Source organism: Vanessa cardui, chromosome 26 (genome assembly GCF_905220365.1).
Source record: "Vanessa cardui chromosome 26, ilVanCard2.1, whole genome shotgun sequence".
NCBI lineage: Eukaryota > Metazoa > Arthropoda > Insecta > Lepidoptera > Nymphalidae > Vanessa > Vanessa cardui.
Window position 1 is genome coordinate 802,172 of NC_061148.1, and position 7,436 is coordinate 809,607.

Here is a 7,436-nt window from a genome sequence, read left to right on the forward strand (position 1 = left end):
TTTACATTGGCAAATGTCATATATCCCTAAAAAAATCAAAATATACTATATTCAAGTAGGCTTTTACAAGCACTTTTGAATCGTCATTTTACAATTAAGTGAAGCTACCACCGGTTCGGAAAGTAGATTCTACCGAGAAGTACTGGCAAGAAACTCAGTAGTTACTCTTTCTTAACATTTAAAAATGTAATGTCCCTAACAGGCATTGAAAGATAAGAAGGGGAAAGGAAGCATTGTGGAAGTGGAACATTTCCAGGCTTCTCAAAGTAGTAATAGTATAAATACGAGTACTACAAATATCGAGGAAGTTAGTTTATCAAAGATATATAAAATATCTCGAGATCTCTTGATATGTTTGATAAACATATAGCAACACATGGACGATTTTCCGTCTATCTCCAGATACAGTGTAATATATATTTATTAAGCTTATCAATGATAAAAAAATAAAAGGGCTTGTTGCCAAACTCATCATCATCGTGAACGCTGACGTGTACGTTTTGTGTTTCCTTGAAAAGATCTATAACGTGATCTCCATAATTGCATAATCAACGTTACTGTATTGTAATCGAAGATTGCAATTTCGAATATAGTACTCAAATGATTAATATGTTATCACTTGCGATGATATCATATGCAACGTATTCCTTGGAGGCTGATTATCTATCAAATACCAAACTGGATTATTCAGAAATGGTTTGTTTTGGCAGAAGGATTTTGACTCCTTAACACCGGGTGACCATTTAAGTGTTTGATGAGATTTCATTATGAGTGTACAAAGCTACTATAGAGTGTGATAGAGTAATTTCCTTTAAGTGGGAAGCTTAATCATTCCTTACATCGCCAATGTGCCCCCAACCTTGGGAGCTAAGATGTTACGTCCCTTGTCAATGTAGTAACATGACTAACTCACCCTTCAAACCGGAACACAACAATACTGGGTACTGCTGTTTGTCGGTAAATTGTCTGATTATATATTTGAAGGTACTGGAGCATAAAATTTCGATGGTATGGCAATCCAAACAGGGTAGGATCTTGTATCATATCTTTTCGATTTTTCGTGCTTTAAGAGGCTCGAGATTCTCAACCTAACTTTTTACCAAACTCTGATATAGTTTTGGGAATTTATGACTGGACAAAATTATAAACTTTGGAACCAGCAACGTAAGGTCAAGCCTTATAAGCTAAGCTAAAACTGTATAAAGTATTTATGACGTAATGTAAATAATAAAATGAATTATGCCATTAAACCTTCCTCATGAATTCCTCACGAAAATCATATGAAAATTCCTTCGATATTTTAATGACTTCAAATAGTCACACAGATGTAGCACAGACTTTTTTAAATAAAATTTGAACACAGTGGTGTGTAAAATGGTACTTTTAGGAAAAGAGGTTTTCTATCTTCATTTGGATTTGGAATCCTCCTCTTCCAAAATGACATCCTGATGTCCGCCACCATTAACTTTCCTTGTAAAAACCCTTATTCCACCAGTGCATTACCAACCTTGGGAACTAAGATGTTATATGCCTTGCCTCTAGTTATACTGGCCCACTCGACATTTAAATCGGAACACAACAATACTGAGTATTTCTGAATGATGGTAAATTATCTGAGTGAACTACTGTATCTATGGGATTACCGATATATCTAAAACAGAAATAAATAAACAAACAAACACACCGAAAATTCTATATTAGTACGGTAACCACGGAAATGTATTCAATTAAGACTAGTAACCCAATAATCTTATCTATATTGGATCTGCATTAGCCGTCGGAAACTTTGAACTCTGATTAACTTGGTGTTATCGCCCACTATATACCTACATTGATATCATTATCATCTGTATGCATGTAATTATAGTTACATATGAAATTGATTTTGATTTTTTCATATAATTACATTTAGTAGAGGTCGATTAAATTGCACTTATATTAACACTAGTTTTCGCCCGCGGCTTCGATTATATTTAAGGCGTTGGTTGTCATGTGTCAGGCAAAAAAAGTAGCATATGTCCTTTCTTGGAGCTCAAGTTTTCTTCATACAAAGTTTCATTAAATTCGGTTCAGCGATTTGCTCGTGAAAGAATATTAATATACAGATCAAGCCAAATGTATAGATTTATTTTATAATTTATACAAGACTACGTTCCACACATCTAATGCGTTTTGAGCCAAGATACGATCTCATAGGAGATACCTCAGGACAAACGTCACTCTCGAGCCGGAAAGGCTTTAAGCCTAGTACTCGCTCCAAAGCCCGGTTATGCTGTTATGGCCAGAACAACAGCACAAAAACACAGACTCAAAAATATACAAGTGTTTAGACTTGTCATCTTTCTGAAAATCTATAAATTTGGTATCACAGATCTTGGTCGATTTTCCCAGGTTTGGAAAGAATTAATCCCTTATCTCTAGGGTTAGGTTTTGTCTTCTCTGGAGAAGTATAGACTTATTTAAGCCTTCTATTCTTGAAGATGTAAATAAGTATGAACTTGTTTCAACCCTCTAGTCAACAGCGGGTTAGTTGGTATGGCAAAATTTCACGTGTAGATTACCTCACGATGTTTTCCTTCTAGGACCTTGGACGTGTTGAATTATAAACGCAAAAGGAACACGAAATTTAATACATACCGTAATTTTCCATACCTATTTCGAATCGTAATCAGTAAAGTGATTAAAATGACTAAATAAATAAGAGATTATTATCCTTTGAATAATTATAATATAGAAGACTAGGTGTGGGGCGCGGCTTCGCTTGCGTTTAAGGGAGTTGGTTCTCATGGGTTAAGGCAAAGGCAAATGTCCTTCCTTAGAGTCCAAGTCTGCTTCATACCATATTTCGTCCAATTCGGTTTAATGGTTTGGCAGTGAAGGGGCGACAAACAGACAAAGTTACTATACTTTCACATTTATAATATTATTATAGATTATGTAACGTTACGTCCAGCAGTGGGATATACAGGCTGTTATATAGAAGGCGTGTTTAGAAGACCATATCTGAATTCCGAGTCGAGATGGCCCAGTGGTTAGAACGCGTGCATCTTAACCGATGATTGCGGGTTCAAACCCAGGCAAGCACCACTGATTCATGTGCTTAATTTGTCTTTATAATTCATCTCGTGCTCAGCGGTGAAGGAAAACATCGTGAGGAAACCTGCATGTGACAAATTTCATAGAAATTCTGCCACATGTGTATTCCACCAACCCGCATTGGAACAGCGTGGTGGAATATGTTCCAAACCTTCTCATCGAAGGGAGAGGAGGCCTTTAGCCCAGCAGTGGGAATTTACAGGCTGTTGTTACATCTGAATTCCACGTCCACGAGCAAAGTCGTCAAACAAGATCACTCCCGAATAAATTAACCATCCGTAATCTCGTGTTAAAAATACCCGTCTGTTTACAAATGAGTCACCCACAGACAAAACAATGAACTGGTCATTAACTCACGTATCTTGTTTTCTCCGAGAGTTCGAAAATAATTATGTTTTCTATTTATAATGAGAAATTTATTAAGTTCGTCTGGTACTTGTTTATATCTTGAGGAAAATTTGATTTATCTAGAGCTGTGTCCTCGTTGTATCTCGCGGAGTCTTTTGTGTTTATTTATTGATCGATGCTAGCCCAACTAGGTGGAAATTTCTCGTTCTATATAAGATTGCACAGCTATTTATAAATTGGCCTATTAAAAATTTAAAGCTCTTTTTTATAAAACGGCATATTATCAGTACAAAATTATATTAAATATAGAAAATCGTTGACATAATATACAGATATTATGATTGATTAGCAGGATATTTTTGACTGTATTATATTTAAATACTCCGAAATTAAAATGGTGATAAAGGGCGACTTTTCGAAGCGATGGTAGGTTTACATTTAATTCAACAGTGTAACATAACTATTAAGTTTTCTGTTTTTTGTTTTTAGAGGATAATATTTGTGGAGTTTATTTGGATACTTTATTCCATGTTAATGATAGATTAAGATCTTCTTTATTTTAATTGCATAATACACTAATGAAGTGTACAACATACTTCATTAGTGTAATTTTTGATGTTTTTGGTTTCGTGATACCATTCTTTGTTATGCCATTTGTATTTCAAAACAATAAATAGAAGGATCTGGTATTTTTATAAACATAGAATTTGGAAAAAAAATTGGAAATTACAAAATCACTCTTCCGAGTATTTCGACGAGCTTCGATAGGATTTTAGATTAAATGGTCTGAATCTGATTTTTCTATAATCTCCGGGAATTGATTGGTCCAGTGTACGGGCAAACCATTGGGGCACGAAGCGTACACAAGCGTTCCTAGAACTCAACCAGTTTTTTTTCAGGAAAACATCGTGAGGAAACTTGCAAGTGTCTAATTTCATCGAAATTCTGCCACATGTGCATTCCAACAAACCGCATTGAAACAGCGTGGGGAATATGTTTCAAACCCTCTCCTTAAAGGAAGAGGAGGCCTTATCCCAGCAGCGGGAAATGTACAGGCTGTTACTTTACTTTACTTTACTAAACCTTCTGGAAAGGGTCAGAAAAATGTTTTGGAAAAAACTTGAAATGTATATATTCTGTAAAAACGTTAATTTCAGTACAGATGGCTGTCCTAATCGTAATCGGTTATAAAACCCTCACGTTCCATGTTGTTACGTCACTTGATGAGATAAAAGGTCCAACGTACATATCACGACACAATATGACGGCATAACTAATACTGACTAAATCATCGCACAGATGTGGATGCACCTTTATAAATTCGTCCATTTTTTATTGAATTGTTCTACGCTGTTTTTGTTTAAAGGGTGAGTAAGCCAAGGTGGCATGGGGCATGTCATCTCATTTCGTATAGTTTTTTTTATGGCATAGGTTGGCGGGCGAGTATATGGGCTACCTGATGGTAAGTGGTCACCATCACCCATAGACAATGACGCTGCAAGAAATATTAACTATTCCTTACATCGTCAATGTGCCACCAACCTTGGGAACTAAGATGTTATGTCCTTGTACCTGTAGTTACACTGGCTCACTCACCCTTCAAACCGGAACACAACAATACTGAGTACTGTTATTTGGCGGTAGAATAACTGATGAGTGGATGGTACCTACCCAGACGGACTTGCACAAAGCCCTACCATCAAGTATAGTTGCTAATGCATTTTTTATATAAGAAATGATCAAAATTTCAGTAGACCACTTACCATCAGATGGGTCAATAGCTTGTTGGGCAACGCATTTATAGAAAAGAGTCACGCAGGGGTGTATTTTAGAGACACTATTGTTAAATGTCGCATGCTATGAAGTTCTAAGTGTCGCTCACCTCAGAAAGATTAGCGTCATCTACACTTGAAACTGAGATGGCCCAGTGGTTAGAATGCGTGCATCTTAACCGATGATTGCGGGTTTAAACCCAGGCAAGCAACACTATATATATGTGCTTAATTTGTGTTAATAATTCATCTCATGCTCAGCGGTGAAGGAAAACATCGTGAGGAAACCTGCATGTGCCTAATTTCATCGAAATTCTGCCACATGTGCATTCCAACAACCCGCATTGGAACAGCGTGGTGGAATATGTTCCAAACCGTCTACTTAATGGAAAAGGAGGCCTTGTCCCAACATTGGGAAATTTACAGGCTGTTACTTTACTTTACTTTTACTTTACACTTGTAATGAAATTGCAGTGTCTATTTGTAATATTAAAATAATCCAATTATGTATGTATACTCGCTGCATATACCAAAATATTTTTTTTTTTATTTTTGTATGTGTGTCCGGCTAATCTCTGGAACGGCTGGACAGATTTTGACGGAACTTTCACTGACAATTACTTCAATAGTTATTTTTTAAAAAAGGGAAAAAATATTCCGTTAAATAACTGTTGTTGAGTTTAATTGTCTTCAAGTATTCTTATCAAAAGCAATAAACGTTAAATACACCAATAAATAATATTTTTTAAGGCGATAGTTTTGGAAATATTGCGAGTTATTTCCATAAACACATGATAAGATATGGCGTTAGCATAGACTTAAGAAATAGATTAATAGATATTTCCAAGCACTGATCGCCTTACAGAATTATTTTAAGCGAAAAGCTATATATACTAAGTAAAAGTAATATTTGGTATAGACTATACAAAGACGAACCAGCAGGAAACTAAGTCATTATACTAAAATATTGAATATGATTTACTCTTTATTTTACCTTAATTTTACAGTAAAGTGTTTGGAGACTCTTTGATAATAAGGCTTTAAGTTTTTCATAACGATTCGAATTCCATTAACATATCAGAAAGTTTAAAAAACAAACCAATTATCACTAAATGTTATGATGACATAATATGTTATTATTTATTCTTGCCCCCGGGCCCCTCAACGAGGGGCCCCGGGCGGTCGTGAAAAATAATAATAGATGCTTTAATCTAAGTTTATTTTTAAATACATTCTCCCGGTTTCCTAGCGACAATTATCTCGTTGCGATAATTGAATCCCCGATAACAAGGTCAAAGAATCATAAAAACAAAAAATACATAATTGAGTTCATCACCATGTTAATAATATTTAATTAGGTGATCGATTTAATTATTTTTATTTATTGATGATTTTTTTGAAGCCGAGATAGCCCAGCGGTTGGAACGTATATCTTAACCGATGATTGCGGGTTCAAACCACCGAATTTTCATGTGCGTGCGTTGTTTAAAGATTAGCGTCATCTACACTTGTAACTGAAATGGCCCAGTGGCTAGAACGCGTGCATCTTAACCGATGATTTCGGGTTCAAACCAAGGCAAGCACCACTATATATATATGTGTGTGTGTGCTTAATTTGTGTTTATAATTCATATCGAGCTCGGCGATGTAAAACATCGTGATAAAACTTGCATGTGTCTAATTTCAACGAAATTCTGCCACATGTGAATCCAGCAAAGCGCATTGGAGCAGCGTGATGGAATATGGTCTTAATCTTCTCCTCAAATGGAGGCCTTTGCCCAGCAGTGGAATTTACAAATTGTTATTATTATTATTATGAATTTTAAACATTTTTGAAACGAATTTTGTAATTTATTGAAACAATTGTATGGTAATTATCGTATCTCCTTTTGATCATATCCCATGACCAACAGAATGTATGTTAAAGTGCAGTGCTTTTGCACATATTTGTGCGCTGTTTCTTGTGCAGTTGTCTAATAGTTTTACTTCGATTAAAAGAAAATTACAACAACAACAACAGCCTGTAAATTCCAACTGCTGGACTAAAGGCCTCCTCTCCCTTTGAGGAGAAGGTTTCGAACATATTCCACCACGCTGTTCCAATGCGGGTTGGTGGAATATACATGTGGCAGAATTTCTATGAAATTTGTCACATGCAGGTTTCCTCACGATGTTTTCCTTCACCGCTGAGCACGAGATGAATTATAAAGACAAATTAAG